The 23,213-nt window shown below is 42.3% G+C and overlaps 1 pseudogene; it reads right to left on the bottom strand.

Annotated features, from left to right (window-relative positions):
* LOC124021061 overlaps window positions 1-15,571 on the bottom strand; it is a 38,738-nt pseudogene extending 23,167 nt beyond the window's left edge.
* Between the last annotated feature and the right edge of the window lie 7,642 nt (window positions 15,572-23,213).

Below are 23,213 nucleotides of genomic sequence, written 5' to 3'. Positions count from 1 at the left end.
CAGAGGGGTAATGGGGTTAACACACAAGACAGTAACCTCTGTCCAATACAAGACTGGGGTTAACACACACCTGAGAGGGGGAATAAGAAGACAGTAACACACACATCCTCTGTACCAATACAAGACTGGGGAATAAGAAGACAGTAACATCCTCTGTACCAATACAAGACTGGGGAACACACACACACACATCCTCTGTACCAATACAAGACTGGGGTAAGAAGACAGTAACACACACACATGAGAGGGGTACCAATACAAGACTGGGGAATAAGAAGACACCTCCTCTGTTCCAATACAATACTGGGGTTAACACACACACACACATCCTCTGTACCATGAGAGGGGTTAACAATCCTCTGTACCAATACAAGACTGGGGTTAACACACACACACACACACACACACACACACACACACACACACACACACACAACACACACACACACACACACAGTAACACACACACACACACACACACACACACACACACACACACACACACAAGACACACATCCTCTGTACCAATGAAGAGGGGAATACACACACACCATCTACCCTAGTGACATGTAGTTTAACTCCAGCACTAAGCCACCTATATTCTCATTGGTCTGTCCATTGACCAGTCCGTTGGCTGGTCCTGAGACAGAACAACAGGGAAGGACTTAACCGTGTGAGAGGGGAAACTCACTACTGACACCACCAGAGAAGGACAGGAGCCCGGCTTGGGCTGACTGCTGGGATGAGAGGGGAATGAGAACCTGACAGTAACAGCTCACATCCTGGGGGAATGAGAGAACAGGGAAGTGGAAATGAAGGGAGAGTAAAAAGAGAAAAGAGAGAAAGGGTTAATGAGAGAAGACAGTAACCGTCACCTAGGCTCTCTCTTACCTTCCTCTTCTTGTGACAGACTTTAAGAAGAGAAACAGAGTTCTGCTCATTCTCTGAGTCTAGGATGACTTCTCTGAGGGGAATAAGAAGACAGTAACCGCCAGGATGAGAGGGGAATGAGAAGACAGTAACCGTCGGGATGAGAGGGGAATAAGAAGACAGTAACCGTCGGGATGAGAGGGGAATAAGAAGACAGTAACCGTCGGGATGAGAGGGGAATAAGAAGACAGTAACCGTCAGGATGAGAGGGGAATGAGAAGACAGTAACCGTCAGGATGAGAGGGGAATGAGAAGACAGTAACCGTCAGGATGAGAGGGGAATAAGAAGACAGTAACCGTCGGGATGAGAGGGGAATAAGAAGACAGTAACCGTCGGGATGAGAGGGGAATAAGAAGACAGTAACCGTCAGGATGAGAGGGGAATAAGAAGACAGTAACCGTCAGGATGAGAGGGGAATGAGAGGGGAATAAGAAGACAGTAACCGTCAGGATGAGAGGGGAATAAGAAGACAGTAACCGTCAGGATGAGAGGGGAATAAGAAGACAGTAACCGTCGGGATGAGAGGGGAATAAGAAGACAGTAACCGTCGGGATGAGAGGGGAATGAGAAGACAGTAACCGTCAGGATGAGGGGGGAATGAGAGGGGAATGAGAAGACAGTAACCGTCAGGATGAGAGGGGAATGAGAGGGGAATGAGAAGACAGTAACCGTCAGGATGAGAGGGGAATGAGAGGGGTATAAGAAGACAGTAACCGTCAGGATGAGAGGGGAATAAGAAGACAGTAACCGTCAGGATGAGAAATAAGAAGACAGTAACCGTCAGGATGAGAGGGGAATAAGAAGACAGTAACCGTCGGGATGAGAGGGGAATGAGAGGGGAATGACAGTAACCGTCAGGATGAGAGGGGAATAAGAAGACAGTAACCGTCATCATGAGAGGGGAATGAGAAGACAGTAACCGTCAGGATGAGAGGGGAATAAAAGACAGTAACCGTCAGGATGAGAGGGGAATAAGAAGACAGTAATCCCGGGATGAGAGGGGAACAAGGGGAATAAGAAGACAGTAACCATCAGGATGAGAGGGGAATGAGAGGGGAATAAGAAGACAGTAACCGTCCAGGATGAGAGGGGAATAAGAAGACAGTAACCGTCAGGATGAGAGGGGAATAAGAAGACAGTAACCGTCGGGATGAGAGGGGAATAAGAAGACAGTAATCAGGATGAAAATAAGAAGACAGTAACTTACAGGATGAGAGGGGAATAAGAAGACAGTAACCAGGGATGAGGGGAATGAGAGGGGAATAAGAAGACAGTAACTGGGGATGAGAGGGGAATACAAGACAGTAACCAAAAGGGGAATAAGAAGATCTCATTCTTTCAGGATGAATGGATTAATGACAGTAACTATGGATATCAAGGAATTAGGAGTTAAAGTCCACTGAGAAATAAGAAGATTCTGGTATTCTACTCATTGAATGAGAAGACAGTAACCGTACGGGATGAGAGGGGAATGAGAAATCCCTGTAGTAAAAAGACCAGTCAGGATTTAAACAAATAACGTGCATGTGATATGATTACATTTAATATTTGCCATCATCCCTGCAAACAAGTTAAACACTTACCGACCATCATCCCTACAAACATCATGTTAAACACTTACCGACCATCATCCCTACAAACATCAAGTTAAACACTTACCGACCATCATCCCTACAAACATCAAGTTAAACACTACTTAATCATCCCTACAAACATCAAGTTAAACTACCTACTTTATGAAAGAACCCAGTGAAGGTGACATGCAGGTGTGAACCAGGCTGGGGAAGAGTTACCCAAGATTACTAACATACCTTAGATCTCCTTCTTTCAGGTATGAATGGATTCATGCAGGACTATGGATATCAAGGACTTAAGTTAAAGTCCACTCAGAAACGATATTCTGGTATTCTACTCATTGATACAGTCCCATTTTGTTTTGCAACATTGGTTAAACTACCTACATTAATGAGAACTTTCAACAAGGAAAGTGTAGCAGGCCACTTCATCCCTGTATCAACAGTGGACTAATGGAAAAAGACCAGAGCTGTGTTCATACCCATACTAACATACCGTATACTTAATGAGTACCCATACTAACATACTGTATACTACCTACTTAATGAGTACCCATACTAACATACCGTATACTACCTACTTAATGAGTACCCATACTAACATACCGTATACTACCTACTTAATGAGTACCCATACTAACATACCGTATACTACCTACTTAATGAGTACCCATACTAACATACCGTATACTACCTACTTAATGAGTACCCATACTAACATACCGTATACTACCTACTTAATGAGTACCCATACTAACATACCGTATACTACCTACTTAATGAGTACCCATACTAACATACCGTATACTACCTACTTAATGAGTACCCATACTAACATACCGTATACTACCTACTTAATGAGTACCCATACTAACATACCGTATACTACCTACTTAATGAGTACCCATACTAACATACCGTATACTACCTACTTAATGAGTACCCATACTAACATACCGTATACTACCTACTTAATGAGTACCCATACTAACATACAGTATACTACCTACTTAATGAGTACCCATACTAACATACCGTATACTACCTACTTAATGAGTACCCATACTAACATACCGTATACTACCTACTTAATGAGTACCCATACTAACATACCGTATACTACCTACTTAATGAGTACCCATACTAACATACTGTATACTACCTACTTAATGAGTACCCATACTAACATACTGTATACTACCTACTTAATGAGTACCCATACTAACATACTGTATACTACCTACTTAATGAGTACCCATACTGACATACTGTATACTACCTACTTAATGAGTACCCATACTGACATAATGTATACTACCTACTTAATGAGTACCCATACTAACATACTGTATACTACATACTTAATGAATAGATACTATTAGTTCATTTTAGTATTCTGTAAACAAACGGTATCCTTTCAGTTGAGCGTACTAGCTCTTCGCCTGTCTATAGGAAGTTGATGCTGTTGCTATGCAACCTCTTGCTAGCTTGTTAACATTACAAATAACTAGCTAGACATGTTACGACTTCGGGTGTGTTCATAAATTCAAATCTGGACTGCCAGAGTTGTGTTGTCAGATTGTCCGTTGGTAAATTCAGAGCGTTGTCAATTCAGAGCACTGTCAGATTGTCCGTTGTCAATTCAGAGCGTTGTCAATTCAGAGCGTTGTCAATTCAGAGCGTTGTCAATTCAGAGCGTTGTCAATTCAGAGCGTTGTCAGATTGTCAATTCAGAGCGTTGTCAATTGTCAGATGTCAGATTGTCCGTTGGTAAATTCAGAGCGTTGTCAGATTGTCCGTTGGTAAATTCAGAGCGCTGTCAGATTGTCCGTTGTCAATTCAGAGCGTTGTCAATTCAGAGCGTTGTCAGATTGTCCGTTGGTAAATTCAGAGCGTTGTCAGATTGTCCGTTGGTAAATTCAGAGCGTTGTCAGATTGTCCGTTGGTAAATTCAGAGCGTTGTCAATTCAGAGCGTTGTCAGATTGTCCGTTGGTAAATTCAGAGCGTTGTCAATTCAGAGCGTTGTCAGATTGTCCGTTGGTAAATTCAGAGCGTTGTCAGATTGTCCGTTGGTAAATTCAGAGCGTTGTCAGATTGTCCATTGGTAAATTCAGAGCGTTGTCAATTCAGAGCGCTGTCAGATTGTCCATTGGTAAATTCAGAGCGTTGTCAATTCAGAGCACTGTCAGATTGTCCGTTGGTAAATTCAGAGTGTTTGGCTCTCAAAGTGTTAACCCTAGTGGGTTAACTGCCTTTTCAGGGGCAGAACAACAGATTGTCAGCTCGGGGATTTGAACTTGCAACCTTCCGGTTACTAGTCCAACGCTCTAACCACTAGGCTACCCAGCCGCCCCAGTTAGTGTGGTTAGTATCGGAACACAGCTCTGGAAGATAATGGTCTGTTTACCTGTGTGCCTTCTGCTCAGCCCTCTTCTTCTCCACTCTGTACAGCAGGTGATCCACCCTGGAGGACTTCCTGACACCCCCCCAGAGAACCCCCCCCAGGGTTAATAGACAGGACACACTGGGGATTTACACTGCATCTCTGAGGCTGTGTCCTCCTCCTCCTCCACACTTGTGTTGCATACTCCCCATCAAGGATTTAACCACACTGGAAAAGTGCCCTACCCACTGCTCCACCCACTGCTCCACCCACTGCTCCTAAATCCATGACAGGAAGTGGAACAGTGGGAGAATCAGACGACACCACTAAATGAAGATATGCATCATCGTAAAGTGAGGATGTAGTCAACCCGTTGAGCTCTGTACAAACCTTGAAAATGGAGTGAAAATGGCAGATTTGGGGGTATTTATAAAACTTCTAAACTGTAACAGTGTCTATACATGACGTCAGAGCTCAGTGTCTGTACAGTAACATGCTATACATGACATCAGAGCTCAGTGTCTGTTCAGTAACACGCTATACATGACATCAGAGCTCAGTGTCTGTTCAGTAACATGCTATACATGACATCAGAGCTCAGTGGCTGTACAGTAACATGCTATACATGACATCAGAGCTCAGTGTCTGTTCAGTAACATGCTATACATGACATCAGAGCTCAGTGTCTGTTAACACATGACATCAGAGCTCAGTGTCTGTTCAGTAACACTGCTATACATGACATCAGAGCTCAGTGGCTGTACAGTAAATCCTATACATGACAAGAGCTCAGTGGCTGTGACAGTAACAGATGACGTCAGAGCTCAGTGTCTGTTCAGTAACACCACTATACATGACATCAGAGCTCAGTGTCTGTTCAGTAACATGCTATACATGACGTCAGAGCTCAGTGGCTGTACAGTAACATGCTATACATGACATCAGAGCTCAGTGGCTGTACAGTAACATGCTATACATGACATCAGAGCTCAGTGGCTGTACAGTAACATGCTATACATGACATCAGAGCTCAGTGGCTGTACAGTAACATGCTATACATGACATCAGAGCTCAGTGTCTGTTCAGTAACATGCTATACATGACATCAGAGCTCAGTGTCTGTTCAGTAACATGCTATACATGACATCAGAGCTCAGTGGCTGTACAGTAACATGCTATACATGACATCAGAGCTCAGTGTCTGTACAGTAACATGCTATACATGACATCAGAGCTCAGTGTCTGTTCAGTAACATGCTATACATGACGTCAGAGCTCAGTGTCTGTACAGTAACATGCTATACATGACATCAGAGCTCAGTGGCTGTACAGTAACATGCTATACATGACATCAGAGCTCAGTGTCTGTTCAGTAACATGACATCAGAGCTCAGTGTCTGTTCAGTAACATGCTATACATGACATCAGAGCTCAGTGGCTGTACAGTAACATGCTATACATGACATCAGAGCTCAGTGGCTGTACAGTAACATGACGTCAGAGCTCAGTGTCTGTTCAGTAACATGCTATACATGACATCAGAGCTCTGTCAGTAACATGCTATACATGACATCAGAGCTCAGTGGCTGTACAGTAACATGCTATACATGACATCAGAGCTCAGTGGCTCTACAGTAACACGCTATACATGACATCAGAGCTCAGTGGCTCACGTAACATGACATCAGAGCTCAGTGGCTGTACAGTAACATGCTATACATGACATCAGAGCTCAGTGGCTGTACAGTAACATGCTATACATGACATCAGAGCTCAGTGGCTGTACAGTAACATGACATCAGAGCTCAGTGGCTGTACAGTAACATGCTATACATGACATCAGAGCTCAGTGGCTGTACAGTAACACGCTTACATGAGGTCAGACCTCAGGCTCTGTGCTTCACAGCTCTGTATGGGTTTTGACTGACAGCCGTTATGAACTAGAGCCCTCACGACTCCTTCCTACAGGCACCAGAATGCCCTCACGACTCCTTCCTACAGGCACCAGAATGCCCTCACGACTCCTTCCTACAGGCACCAGAATGCACTCACGACTCCTTCCTACAGGCACCAGAATGCCCTCACGACTCCTTCCTACAGGCACCAGAATGCACTCACGACTCCTTCCTACAGGCACCAGAATGCCCTCACGACTCCTTCCTACAGGCACCAGAATGCCTCACGACTCCTTCCTACAGGCACCAGAATGCCCTCACGACTCCTTCCTACAGGCACCAGAATGCCCTCACGACTCCTTCCTACAGGCACCAGAATGCCCTCACGACTCCTTCCTACAGGCACCAGAATGCCCTCACGACTCCTTCCTACAGGCACCAGAATGCCCTCACGACTCCTTCCTACAGGCACCAGAATGCCCTCACGACCCCTTCCTACAGGCACCAGAATGCCCTCACGACCCCTTCCTACAGGCACCAGAATGCCCTCACGACCCCTTCCTACAGGCACCAGAATGCCCTCACGACCCCTTCCTACAGGCACCAGAATGCCCTCACGACCCCTTCCTACAGGCACCAGAATGCCCTCACGACCCCTTCCTACAGGCACCAGAATGCCCTCACGACTCCTTCCTACAGGCACCAGAATGCACTCACGACTCCTTCCTACAGGCACCAGAATGCCCTCACGACTCCTTCCTACAGGCACCAGAATTACCATCAGCTTCCCTGAATTGCCTTGTGAAAGCTTAACATCGTATTTTATAACTTAGCTAGGTCATGTTGACCATAGAACAACCTTTCAAATGATGCCCATAGATTTACAATAGAGCATTTTTGGATTGTGTAAACAACAACAGTAATAGTATGATGGAGGAGATGCAGGGTTGTGTTCCTAACAAAACAACAAGTGTGCTTTGCTCTAGTTCCTCAACGGCACCGAGAGGAGAGATTTTAAAAAGCACCTTGTAGTTGAAGACTTCTTTGAGACATAAAAGTGCATTGAAATTACTATGAACACTTTGGAGAGGTGTGTGTGGCCCCTTGGAGACACCAGTTAGTTAGCCCCATGTTGAAAAATGTTTGTCTTATGTTGCACCTCCAACACATAGGAATAGTATCATGTTCCTGAATGTATTCAGAGTATTTTCAGATTTCATTATCAACATATGCAGTGAAACGTACAGTAAATGGTCAAATGTACATAACATGTTTGGATTCAGCCTTGTGGGAATGGAAAAGTCACCTAGTCAGTTGTCCAACTGAATGACTTCAACTGAAATGTGTCTTCCGAAAACCCAACCCCCCTGAATCAGAGAGGTGCGGAGGGCTGCTTTAAAAACGACAGAGGGCTGCTTTAAATCGACAAGGGGTAGGGCTGCCTTCAATCGAAAGGGGGTTTAACGGAGGGCTGCTTTGAATCGACAGGGCGGAGGGTTGCTTTAATCGACAGCCACGTTGTCGGCGCCCGGGGAACAGTGGGTTAACTGCCTTGCTCAGGGGCAGAACGACAGATTTAGACCTTGTCAGCTCTGGGATTCGATGGCCCAAAGCTCTAACCACTAGGCTACCTACCTGTCAGGTGAACTGTTGTGTCCCAGACCTTTAGTCTAATCATTTCCCCATAATCTCCTAACTGTTCCGCTGTTTTGATAGTTACCATGGTTATACATTTGCTTTTCATATTTATTCTGTAAGAAACATTTTCAATTAAGGAGGGTGTTCCAGCATTAAGAAGTAATTTGAGGGAATTTGGCAGGTCTAGGTGGGATGACATCACTTCAGTTATATCACTTCAGGTTGTATTAGTATTGCTGGTGATGGTAGGGGGCAAACATATGATTCTAGATATCACTATAATCAAGAAGAACTCAGGGCCCCAAATATCACTATAATCAAGAAGAACGCAGGGCCCCAAATATCACTATAATCAAGAAGAACTCAGGGACCCAAATATCACTATAATCAAGAAGAACTCAGGGCCCCAAATATCACTATAATCAAGAAGAACGCAGGGCCCCAAATATCACTATAATCAAGAAGAACTCAGGGACCCAAATATCACTATAATCAAGAAGAACTCAGGGACCCAAATATCACTATAATCAAGAAGAACTCAGGGACCCAAATATCACTATAATCAAGAAGAACCCAGGGCCCCAAATATCACAAATCAAGAAGAACTCAGGGCCCCAAATATCACTATAATCATAATAATCAAGAAGAACTCAGGGACCCAAATATCACTATAATCAAGAAGAACTCAGGGACCCAAATATCACTATAATCAAGAAGAACTCAGGGACCCAAATATCACTATAATCAAGAAGAACTCAGGGACCCAAATATCACTATAATCAAGAAGAACTCAGGGCCCCAAATATCACTATAATCAAGAAGAACTCAGGGCCCCAAATATCACTATAATCAAGAAGAACGCAGGGCCCCAAATATCACTATAATCAAGAAGAACTCAGGGACCCAAATATCACTATAATCAAGAAGAACTCAGGGACCCAAATATCACTATAATCAAGAAGAACTCAGGGACCCAAATATCACTATAATCAAGAAGAACTCAGGGACCCAAATATCACTATAATCAAGAAGAACTCAGGGACCCAAATATCACTATAATCAAGAAGAACTCAGGGACCCAAATATCACTATAATCAAGAAGAACTCAGGGACCCAAATATCACTATAGTCAAACGATATGCAAAACAGCTAATATAACTAAACACACCGTTTCTCATTTACATAGAGAAAGATATAGCCATTAACCAACCAGCCTACACGTACATTGTCTCATTTCAGCAGACAATGGTCCCGTGTGGTTCAGCTAGGAAGAGTGCAGCGCTAGCAACAAGGTTGATTTTCAATTCCCACAGGGATCACTGGTTTTCAAGAGCATCAAATCTGTGATGATGCATCATGGGTAAATTGATCTACAAATAATAAATGAGTAGTTATATGATTCAAGGTGATTTGTAGATCAGTCAATCTGTAGTCACCTGCAGCGTTGAACAAGTCCATAGACATACAGATGTATGTCTACATTACATCACTCAGTGAAACAGCAGGGGCAGCCCCTCCTACACTATGCAGCCCCATGGCGGTTGGCCCTCTGTTAAGATAACAGCATACTGAACCACACACATACACACTCTCCCCTGCAGTAATCCAACAGGGTTTAAACCCTACCAACTCTTCAGGTTCTGAGGTCGTCGGGTTCACGGTCATTATGTCTGGTGCTCATGTCGGCTATTTAAAAGACTGGAAACGCATCAAACTCGCTTCATTAGTATGCAGAGAATGCCTAACCCGTCAATGTACATGTGAAAACATTTAACAGATGAATCAACACCTTCATGCAGGTGTAAGAATACGTAGAAGATAAATACACAACGCAGAGTTTGAGAGGACGAGAGTACTAAAAACAAAATATAATACGAAAAACAGTCAATAGTGAATTGTCAATGTAAATAGGAGTTGGTTTTCAGTTCAACAGCCGTTTAAAATGTGTGGAATGTCACTCCTGAACTCAGAGATTCGTTCTGTACAGTCTGGAGCAGGATACTGGTTATTTGGCCATTGGCCCAGTCATACTGCAAGGACTTTTGATTGGTCAACCCTAGGCTATAAAACAGCATCCTGTTCCTTTGTTCGGGGGAGAAAAGCTGAGAGGGGAGACTGAACATGTGAACATCTACCTCCCAACATAACATCTTGATTTGCCCTTCTCAAATAAACCTATTTTTCCTCCCCTTGATTTGCTGTGGAGTTTGTGTTATTGAAGAATAACCTAAATGGCTAAAGCAGGTTTTTACCGTTTGGCGTTTGTTCTGGAGTTTCTGTGGGACATGTAGGTGAGGGTTCTGTGCAGAAATATGGGCTGAAAATACAACAAAATGACAAGGGAAAAAAAATATTAGAAATCTGCACTTTGTCAGATTGTCCAATGACCAAACAGATTGTCCAATGACCAAACAGATTGTCCAATGACCAAACAGATTGTCCAATGACCAAACAGATTGTCCAATGACCAAACAGATTGTCCAATGACCAAACAGATTGTCCAATGACCAAACAGGTTGTCCAATGACCAAACAGATTGTCCAATGACCAAAAGAAGGCCATTCTATCTAGTGGAACTGTGCAGCGCATCAAAACTTTACCATCTTCAAAACAGACATCATTAACCAGCCATGTTACAGCTGGTTCAAAGTAAGTCTTTATCTGCTCAACAGAATGCTATTCTAGAGGTACATTAAATGGTTACCATCTTCAAAACAGACATCATTAACCAGCCATGTTACAGCTGGTTCAAAGTAAGTCTTTATCTGCTCAACAGAATGCTATTCTAGAGGTACATTAAATGGTTACCATCTTCAAAACAGACATCATTAACCAGCCATGTTAGAGCTGGTTCAAAGTAAGTCTTTATCTGCTCAACAGAATGCTATTCTAGGAGGTACATTAAATGGTTACCATCTTCAAAACAGACATCATTAACCAGCCATGTTAGAGCTGGTTCAAAGTAAGTCTTTATCTGCTCAACAGAATGCTATTCTAGAGGTACATTAAATGGTTACCATCTTCAAAACAGACATCATTAACCAGCCATGTTACAGCTGGTTCAAAGTAAGTCTTTATCTGCTCAACAGAATGCTATTCTAGAGGTACATTAAATGGTTACCATCTTCAAAACAGACATCATTAACCAGCCATGTTAGAGCTGGTTCAAGGTAAGTCTTTATCTGCTCAACAGAATGCTATTCTAGAGGTACATTAAATGGTTACCATCTTCAAAACAGACATCATTAACCAGCCATGTTACAGCTGGTTCAAAGTAAGTCTTTATCTGCTCAACAGAATGCTATTCTAGAGGTACATTAAATGGTTACCATCTTCAAAACAGACATCATTAACCAGCCATGTTAGAGCTGGTTCAAAGTAAGTCTTTATCTGCTCAACAGAATGCTATTCTAGGAGGTACATTAAATGGTTACCATCTTCAAAACAGACATCATTAACCAGCCATGTTAGAGCTGGTTCAAAGTAAGTCTTTATCTGCTCAACAGAATGCTATTCTAGAGGTACATTAAATGGTTACCATCTTCAAAACAGACATCATTAACCAGCCATGTTACAGCTGGTTCAAAGTAAGTCTTTATCTGCTCAACAGAATGCTATTCTAGAGGTACATTAAATGGTTACCATCTTCAAAACAGACATCATTAACCAGCCATGTTAGAGCTGGTTCAAGGTAAGTCTTTATCTGCTCAACAGAATGCTATTCTAGAGGTACATTAAATGGTTACCATCTTCAAAACAGACATCATTAACCAGCCATGTTACACCTGGTTCAAAGTAAGTCTTTATCTGCTCAACAGAATGCTTTTCTAGGAGGTACATTAAATGGTTACCATCTTCATAACAGACACACCATTAGAGGCCACAGACAGTAAAGAATGACAGGTGCTGAGCAGGTCTCCAACGTACCGCTATCAAGTTCCTTGTTCTGAGAAACCTGTAGATCTGGGTCGGTTCTGGAAACAGAATAGACTGGTTGAACATTCACTAAGTTCACAGTAAATTACATTGACAATAACATTATACATTATATTGATAACAACAGACTATTTATCCTAGAAGGGTAATTATTGTTGGCTCTGAAACTGACACTGGGTCAACATTTATTAGCTTACAGTAAATTACTTTACATAAACAACAATCTTATTTGTAAACTCATACAGTAGAGTACAGTAAAGTATAGTAGAGCAGAGATCAGTACATTAGAGTTCAGGACAGTAGAGTATAGTGCAGTACAGTAGAGTATAGTTCAGTACAGTAGAGTATAATGCAGTACAATAGAGTATAGTTCAGTACATTAAGAGTTCAGTACAGTATAGTTCGGTAGAAGATAGTTCAGTAGAGTATAGTTCAGTAGAGTATAGTTCAGTTCAGTACAGTAGAGTATAATGCAGTACATTAGAGTTCAGTACAGTATAGTTCAGTAGAGTATAGTTCAGTTCAGTGCAGTAAATGATAGTGTACTCAACTAGTGTGCTCTACTGTACTCTACTGTATGTAACTATACCTTTCTTTACTGTACTCTACTGTATGTAACTATATCTTTACTGTACTCTACTGTATGTAACTATACCTTTACTGTACTCTACTGTATGTAACTATACCTTTACTGTACTCTACTGTACTATACCTTTCTCTACTGTATGTAAACTATACCTTTCTCTACTGTACTCTACTGTATGTAACTATACCTTTCTTTACTGTACTCTACTGTATGTAACTATACCTTTCTTTACTGTACTCTACTGTATGTAACTATACCTTTCTTTACTGTACTCTACTGTATGTAACTATACCTTTCTTTACTGTACTCTACTGTATGTAACTATACCTTTCTTTACTGTACTCTACTGTATGTAACTATACCTTTCTTCACTGTACTCTACTGTATGTAACTATACCTTTCTCTACTGTACTCTACTGTATGTAACTATACCTTTCTCTACTGTACTCTACTGTACGTAACTATACCTTTCTTTACTGTATGTAACTATACCTTTCTTTACTGTATGTAACTATACCTTTCTTTACTGTACTCTACTGTATGTAACTATACCTTTCTTTACTGTACTCTACTGTATGTAACTATACCTTTCTTTACTGTACTCTACTGTCCAAACATGAGAATCCAACTGTGTTTTGTGACTACTAGGATTCCCCATTGTAGCCAATTCAATTGCAGAAATGCTGTTATTTGATGCCGGGATTTGGAGTTGTAATCACGTAATAATTCATTAGCAAAATGTAGGTCAGTAAAAACACTATAGCTAATGTGGGGTTTTGATAACGGAATGTCAAGGCACAAAGGAATGTTTTCTTAAACTTACAGAAGGCAGAAACACTTCCCCAAAACTAAATATAAGGGTTGATTTTAGGGGTCTTTACTTCCAACATGGTTGTGTTTTAATGTATTTATAAAACATTTTAATACTTTCTGGTAGATGTTTTCCAAGACCCCTTTTCCATATGTTTGACCAGAAATCAAAGCCTTTGCTTATTCCTCATTTTTAGGATGGGAAATGGTTAAAAAAATATATATATATACACACACCTTTACATTTTTCACAAATATAGACATCCCATGTTGGTGATCATGGGTCCCTTTAATATGGAAGTGACCCTATACATATTTCTGTGTGTCGCATTAATAAATCAATCAAATGTATTTATAAAGCACTTCTTACATCAGCTGATGTCACAAAGTGCTGTACAGAAAGCCAGCCTAAAACCCCAAACAGAAAGCAATGCAGGTGTAGAAGCACGTTAGTTAGTACACAGTTGCTACGATGCTGTGTTGCCATGCCATGTTGTCTTAGGTCTCTCTTTATGGACTGTTGTGTTGTCTCTCGTCGTGATGTGTGTTTGTTCCTATATTTGTATATTAATCCCAGCCCCCGTCCACGCAGGGGGCCTTTTGCCTTTTGGTAGGCCGTCAATGTAAATAAGAATTTGTTATTCATTAGTTAAAGGTTCAATTAAAAAATATTTCAAAGGCAGCACATGCTCATGTCTTAAAGTAGTTCTGGCACATGTAATCTCTTCAGAGGAGGAAGTAAGCAAACACGTGGTCAAATAAATTAACTACAGTAGTTAGCTATAAATCTAAAATAGGGTCAGATTTCTTTGTAATACTGATGACTGTCAAATCATGTTGTCAGATGCTTTGAAGTTGACGTCTTTCTGGTGAAATGTGGTTATAATTTTGTTTTTCGAAAGATGCCTCACAAGGGACACTACTATTTAAACTAGATTAAATAGAGATTGATTGTAAATGCCAATCTAGCAATAAAAAGATCATGCAATAAACATTATATGACGAAAATGACAGCAACTCACTTTCAAATGCCTGCAAGAACAACTCATGATCGGCTTGAACCAGTTCCATTTTCGGCTTCTTGGCTGCGGGCATCACAACTGCAGTTGTCTGGTGGTGGTCGACACGGCCGTTCGCTCTGCCGCCACCGGTACCAACGTATCCCACAGCGGGACCCGATACGTTGTTGCCGCCGTCAGAAGAACCGTGCTTCTGGGGAGACATGGCCCCGGAAATACTAAATGTCCCAGGTATATTCCAAATATGGAAGAAAAAAAAATGTCAAGTCCTTTGTCAAAACAAAGAGTAACGTTACCAAAAAACGAGCAAGCTCTTGAAGCTAGCCAGGCGGTGTTAGCCAGCAAAGTTAGCTAGCTATCTTCTTGTCAAATTCATGGAATAAACATTAGACTTGTTGTAGAAATGCATTGTTTGTTGGCTAGAAAAAAAAGTTCGTCAGAGAAACTATTTCGATTAAATCGCAAGGACGCACGAAATTAGAGAAGTTAAGCAAGCACCCGGCACGTTCACCTAGCTTATCTCTGGTGTAGCTATGTTTCCTACTGAACGTCAGTTAGCTAGTTATGCTAACCCCGAGCTAGCTTGTTAGCTGGACCTGCTGAATCGCTGTAGATATCACAACAAATAAGGTGAGCTGGAAAGATGCCATGAAATACTGCTAGCTAGGCTAGCCGCTATGTCGGTTTGGTAAAGCTACAAAACTCTACGCCAAATGAACCATTTAGTACAATTTTCCTGAGAGCTTCTAGGAAACAGTCAAATTGACCGTTTTTTTTCTCCTCCACATATCAGGCATAAACTCCCTGAACTCAATAATTCAAATGGTGACTTGAAAGCAACCGCCCTCACAGATCCTAGCCGAATCAGAGGCGTTGTTTGGAGAAGTGAGAGTTGTGATTGGTGCGAATCATCACGGGTTGGCAGATGACGTTTCGGTAGAGAAACGTTTGCCATTCACACGCAGTCCTTACTAGTTACCACAGCCACAAAGTCAGAAGGCCCGCCTATCCGACCAATCAGATGAGGGAGAGTGATGACGCATTTTCCGTTTCGCGGGAAACGCCTAATTTTAGAAATGGCGTATCTGGAGTTCACGTTTGAGGGCCAATGGTGCTTTCAAGACAACTGGGAACTGGGAAAAGTGAGGTCAGTGATCTTCGGATTGGAAAGTCGGAGCTCAAGAAAAGATGCCAGAGTTCCCGACATGGACAACCTTTCAAAGCAAATTTTGTTCCAAGTTAGAGATCTTTTCTCAACTTTAGATTATTTTCTCAACTTCCCAGTTGCCAACATCACTCAAATGTATAACATTGAGAAAGGCCACAAGTTTTGGGGAAAAAAATGGAAAGTTGTCTTTTCTATTTTAGATGGTAGCTAACTTTTGCTAGTCTCATCTAAAATGAGCTAGCTAGCTAGCTAGCATAAATATTGATGGGAAACCGAGACTTTTCTGAAGCCTTTGGGGGCTTTCACCAAATCATGCTGAAAAAAACATGAATTATGCAAATCTTTTAACAATATGCACATTAATGACATCTGCTGGTCAGCAATGAAAATCAGCATTTGATGTTCATATAGACGTTTTTTTTCCCACGCGGGGGAAAAAATGAGTAGCCTACTATCAGTTACCGTACAGGTTTGTACCTTCATCATGCTTCCCTTTTTTGCGGTGAATCGTTTTTTTTTATATTAAAAACAGTGATTCTATGGCATTATTTAGGTTGAAGCTTATACTTAACTAAATACAAATAATAGTTTGAACAACAATGTGCTGAAAGTGTGTTGTCACATAAAACGATTTTCTAAATAATATGCCTTGGCTGGGATTCGACCCCATTCCCTGGTTACTTTCCCTGAGACCCCCGACTCCATCTGCGGAGCTGCTGTTCAGGTGATGCTACATGGAAAAACTCCTGTCCACATTGTAAGTTGTCCAGTAGAGATCGGTGTTTTTGAGGAGTATTTGTCTCCACTCACACAGGAGTAATAAAGGCCTAGAGCACAATTTATTTGATATGAATACTTTTTTTAAATTGTGATTTTTCAGGTGGTGCTGCAGCAGCCCCAGCACCCCTACTTCCTGTGTCTATGCCTACAAGCCTTTCATTTTAATAGTAATATATCGTACCTTCAACAGATGCACAGCCTTTGGAAGGAAAACAACGCAGTTGAGAGAGCAAAAGTCTCCCATTCAATGGTGTTGCCTTTCAAGAAGGAACAGTGATGCCGAAACATTGGTGGTCTACCCAATACATTACTCTGAGGTGGTCTACCCAGTACATTACTCTGAGATGGTCTACCCAATACATTACTGGGAGGTGGTCTACCCAATACATTACTGGGAGGTGGTCTACATTTACATTACATTACATTTAAGTCATTTAGCAGACGCTCTTATCCAGAGCGACTTACAAATTACCCAATACATTACTGGGAGGTGGTCTACCCAGTACATTACCCTGAGGTGGTCTACCCAATACATTACTGGGAGGTGGTCTACCCAATACATTACTGGGAGGTGGTCTACCCAGTACATTACCCTGAGGTGGTCTACCCAATACATTACTGGGAGGTGGTCTACCCAATACATTACTGGGAGGTGGTCTACCCAATACATTACTGGGAGGTGGTCTACCCAATACATTACTCTGAGGTGGTCTACCCAATACATTACTCTGAGGTGGTCTACCCAATACATTACTGGGAGGTGGTCTACCCAATACATTACTGGGAGGTGGTCTACCCAATACATTACTGGGAGGTGGTCTTCCCAATACATTACTGGGAGGTGGTCTACCCAATACATTACTGGGAGGTGGTCTACCCAATACATTACTCTGAGGTGGTCTACCCAGTACATTACTCTGAGATGGTCTACCCAATACATTACTCTGAGGTGGTCTACCCAGTACATTACTCTGAGATGGTCTACCCAATACATTACTGGGAGGTGGTCTACCCAATACATTACTGGGAGGTGGTCTACATTTACATTACATTACATTTAAGTGATTTGGCAGACGCTCTTATCCAGAGCGACTTACAAATTACCCAATACATTACTGGGAGGTGGTCTACCCAGTACATTACCCTGAGGTGGTCTACCCAATACATTACTGGGAGGTGGTCTACCCAATACATTACTGGGAGGTGGTCTACCCAATACATTACTGGGAGGTGGTCTACCCAATACATTACTGGGAGGTGGTCTACCCAGTACATTACGCTGAGCTTCTATATACAGTTGAAGTCGGAAGTTTACATACACTTCGGTTGGAGTCATTAAAACTTGTTTTTCAACCACTCCACAAATGTTGTGTTAACAAACTATAGTTTTGGCAAGTCGGTTAGGATGTCTACTTTGTGCATGACACAAGTACATTTTCCAACAATTGTTTACAGACAGATTATTTCACTTATAATTCACTGTATCACAATTCCAGTGGGTCAGAAGTTTACATACACTAAGTTGACTGGGCCTTTAAACAGCTTGGAAAATTCCAGGAAATTATGTTAAGGCTTCAGAGGGTGTGAACAATGCTGAATGGGTGGGGCTAAGGCTTAAGAGGGTGTGAACAATGCTGAATGGGTGGGGCTAAGGCTTAAGAGGGTGTGAACAATGCTGAATGGGTGGGGCTAAGGCTTAAGAGGGTGTGAACAATGCTGAATGGGTGGGGCTAAGGCTTAAGAGGGTGTGAACAATGCTGAATGGGCGTGGCTAAGGCGTAAGAGGGTGTGAACAGTGCTGAATGGGCGGGGCTAAGGCTTAAGAGGGTGTGAACAATGCTGAATGGGTGGGGCTAAGGCTTAAGAGGGTGTGAACAATGCTGAATAGGCAGGGGCTAAGGCTTAAGAGGGTGTGAACAATGCTGAATGGGTGGGGCTAAGGCTTAAGAGGGTGTGAACAATGCTGAATAGGTGGGGCTAAGGCTTAAGAGCGTGTGAACAATGCTGAATGGGTGGGGCTAAGGCTTAAGAGCGTGTGAACAATGCTGAATGGGTGGGGCTAAGGCTTAAGAGGGTGTGAACAATGCTGAATGGTTGTAGACAAAGAAGGGCTCTTCAGTAGGTGTACCAAAACATTCAAGGGCCATTTTCTCAAAGGTGCGGTTACAAGTTTATCAACTTTTCAAAACATAATTACTTTCCCATTGTTCCTCAACTGCAGTGTAGCTCTACTTTTATCTAGTGTTTAAAAACAACATTTTAAATGTTGCTACGTAAGACCGAATCGAGGCGGTCGGTCACATTTTTACTCCTGAACTTAGTTAGTCTTGCCATAAAAAGGTAGAATACTTATTGACTCAAAACATTTCAGATTTTAATTTTTAATACATTTCTAAAAACATAATTCCACTTTGACATTATGGGGTATTGTGTGTAGGCCAGTGACCAAGAAAAACATCTACATTCAGGCTGTAACACAAGACAACTAGGACAAAGCCAAGGGGTGTAAATACTTTCTGAAGGCTCTGTATGAATGACACCAGAGGAAGGACTAACAAACTAAAGACAAAGAGAAGAACTGGCCACTCCTCATAGCCTGGTTCCTCTCTAGGTTTCTTCCTACGTTCTGGCCCTTCTATGGAGGTTTTTCCTAGCCACTGTGCTTCTACACCTGCATTGCTTGCTGTTTGGTGGTTTTAGGCTGGGTTTCTGTACAGCACTTTGAGATATCAGCTGATGTACGAAGGGCTATATAAATAAATTTGATTTGAGAAGTATGCTGCTGAAAGAGACAAGAAGGAAGTAAGTTCATAGATGGATCACTGTCCTTTACACCACACACTTTATATAACATTTCATTAGAATCATGTTGAAGTACTAACAGTGGAATGTTCCTCAATAAGATGGGACTTTAAAGGGTTGTCCTAACTCTGTGGTCACTAAAGAGGTCATGGTACTTTAAAGGGTTGTCCTAACTCTGTGGTCACTAAAGAGGCCATGGGACTTTAAAGGGTTGTCCTAACGCTGTGGTCACTAAAGAGGCCATGGGACTTTAAAGGGTTGTCCTAACTCTGTGGTCACTAAAGAGGCCATGGCACTTATTGCAAGAGTATGTAATGATGAGTACGTAACTGCAGGAAGATGTTTTGGGAGGGGGGTGGGGTGAGAATGTTTTGCCCTCACTAAACACTATTAGGTCCGCTAATACAGGACTGGTAAAGGTCCTGTAAAGGACTAGTAAAGGCCCTGTAAATTACTAGTAAAGGACTTGTAAAGGCCCTGTAAAGGACTAGTAAAGCCCCGCAAAGGCCCTGTAAAGAACTAGTAAAGGCCTTGTAAAGGACTAGTAAAGGCTCTGTAAAGGACTAGTAAAGGCCCTGTAAAGGACTAGTAAAGGCCCTGTAAAGGACTAGTAAAGCCCCGCAAAGGCCCTGTAAAGAACTAGTAAAGGCCCTGTGAAGAACTAGTAAAGGCCTTGTAAAGGCCCTGTAAAGGACTTGTAAAGGCCCTGTAAAGGACTATTAAAGGCCCTGTAAAGGAATAGTAAAGCCCCGCAAAGGCCCTGTGAAGAACTAGTAAAGGCCCTGTGAAGAACTAGTAAAGGCCCTGTAAAGGACTAGTAAAGGACTATTAAAGGCCCTGTAAAGGACTAGTACAGGCACTGTAAAGGACTAATAAAGGCCCTGTAAAGGACCAGTAAAGGCCCTGTAAAGGACTAGTAAAGGCCTTGTAAAGGCCTTGTAAAGGACTAATAAAGGCCCTGTAAAGGACTAGTAAAGAACTAATAAAGGCCCTGTAAAGGACTAGTAAAGACCCTGTAAAGGACCTGTAAAGGACTAGTACAGGCCCTGTGAAGGACTAGTAAATGCCCTGTGAAGGACTAGTAAAGGCCCTGTAAAGAATTAGTAAAGGCCCTGTAAAGGACTAGTACAGGCCCTGTGAAGGACTAATAAAGGCCCTGTAAAGGACTAGTACAGGCCCTGTGAAGGACTAGTAAATGCCCTGTGAAGGACTAGTAAAGGCCCTGTAAAGAACTAGTAAAGGACTAATAAAGGCTCTGTAAAGGACTAGTACAGGCCCTGTGAAGGACTAGTAAACGCCCAGTGAAGGACTAATAAAGGCTCTGTAAAGGACTAGTAAAGGCCCTGTAAAGGACTAGTAAAGGCTCTGTAAAGGACTAGTAAAGGACTAGTAAAGGCCCTGTGCACTACTTTTGTGGATATTTATTTTCTCCCAACATTTGTATTTTTCCATTATTTCCATGGGGCTGCTGCAGCACCACTACATCACACGGCTTTATGGATGAGAACCATGTTATGTGTGATGTGTATATCAAACTGTATTCCTATCATGTAATACTTTGTATAAAAGTGCCATGTATCTGAAGTGTATGAATAATGTATAAAGTTACCTTTGTCCTCTGAAGAATAATGTAGAAGAAGAAGACAGGGTGGATGGGCCCAGCGTAGCCTAGTGGTTAGAGCGTTGGACTAGTAACCAGGAGGTTGCGAGTTCAAACCCCCGAGCTGACAAGGTACAAATCTGTCGTTCTGCCCCTGAACAGGCAGTTAACCCACTGTTCCCAGTCCGTCATTGAAAATAAGAATATGTTCTTAACTGACTTGCCTGGTTAAATAAAGGTAAAATTAAATTACAAATTAAAAATCAAATCAAGAGGTTGTAAGTGGGGATTGTGTGGTGAGAAAAGTGCCATGTAAATCCAATAATTTATTATTTGAATGAAGATGTTTTGACCATGTTCCATAGCTTGAAGACCATGCCTTTGGAAACTGGTACAAAATACCAAAAAGATAGATTGCAAGGCTACGTTAAATAAAGTAACAGGGTAGACATTTTCATCTTAAATCAGACCATTTCCAACATTGAAATGTATGTGGACATTTCTGTGAAACTGTCAACGTTTTACTTGTGGATTCTGAAAATAAAGATCTAAAATTAAAGACATATCAATGTGTTGGTCTTACGTGCCATTTTAAAAACGATGCAGCTGAAGGCAAACATCCTGATAAACTTGCTGAGTTTGAATAAGACATCGGATTACCACTTTGCAGTTAGAACGGTTGGTTTTTATTATAGCTAATAAATAATAAAATAATTGATGGATCACTGGATAAAAGAAATACCGGTCTCTTTTCTGCCCCTGCGAGCCGGTCGGCAAACAAGTCATCACACTCCCTCACCTGATTGGTCGTTTCCCACGAAGCGTAAGCCGGCTTTCACGTCATCACATTCACACATCTGATTGGTCGAGTAGGCGGGCCTTCTTACCTTGTGGCTGTGGTAACTAGTGACGCACACGCGCTACTTCTTTTTCTTTATATGTTTTGGGGCAGACTACACTCAAAAAGTATATTGCCGCCACCTACTGTACGGGATGAAAAAAAAACGAGAACAAAAATAGAAACATTGTCGGTGTGAGGGGGGCAAAAATATATCCAAAACATCTTATTTCTTCTGTTAAAACCAAACTGCCAAATCCAATCCAAGCTCAGGCTCAGGAGCCTGGGAGTGTGGCACATCTTCCATTGAAGTCTCTGATATTTTTCAGCTGCAGCCACAATGATGTTCAACTTCTTAGATTTATTTGATACTTTGTGCCACACAATTAATAACAGTTTTAATAAATGCTATAAAACCCACGTTTTTTAACACACTGTTGTCTTGCCTGACCCGCGGGCTGTGTTGCATCTGCATATCATACCTTCAACACTGTCACTTGCTTCCTCAACTCTTTTGGTTGCATCCCCATAGGAGATCTGATGGACCGTCCTGACCTTCGTCCGGTTCAACTTCCTTCACCCTGTTACAGGGCACTTCAACAACTCTGGATCACGATCTCCACCACAATCACAGCCCTGACCTTCTTCAGTCCGATCTTCAGCCTGTTACAGGGCACTTCAACAACTCTGGATCACGATCTCCACCACAATCACAGCCCTGACCTTCTTCAGTCCGATCTTCAGCCTGTTACAGGGCACTTCAACAACTCTGGATCACGATCTCCACCACAATCACAGCCCTGACCTTCTTCAGTCCGATCTTCAGCCTGTTACAGGGCACTTCAACAACTCTGGATCACGATCTCCACCACAATCACAGCCCTGACCTTCTTCAGTCCGATCTTCAGCCTGTTACAGGGCACTTCAACAACTCTGGATCACGATCTCCACCACAATCACAGCCCTGACCTTCTTCAGTCCGATCTTCAGCCTGTTACAGGGCACTTCAACAACTCTGGATCACGATCTCCACCACAATCACAGCCCTGACCTTCTTCAGTCCGATCTTCAGCCTGTTACAGGGCACTTCAACAACTCTGGATCATGATCTCCACCACAATCACAGCCCTGACCTTCTTCAGTCCGATCTTCAGCCTGTTACAGGGCACTTCAACAACTCTGGATCATGATCTCCACCACAATCACAGCCCTGACCTTTGCCCGTCCTCCCCAATTAAATCTGCCACCAACC

The sequence above is a fragment of the Oncorhynchus gorbuscha genome, unplaced genomic scaffold, assembly GCF_021184085.1.
Source record: "Oncorhynchus gorbuscha isolate QuinsamMale2020 ecotype Even-year unplaced genomic scaffold, OgorEven_v1.0 Un_scaffold_1035, whole genome shotgun sequence".
In the NCBI taxonomy this organism is placed as follows: domain Eukaryota; kingdom Metazoa; phylum Chordata; class Actinopteri; order Salmoniformes; family Salmonidae; genus Oncorhynchus; species Oncorhynchus gorbuscha.
This window is presented reverse-complemented; position numbering and strand designations above follow the sequence as displayed.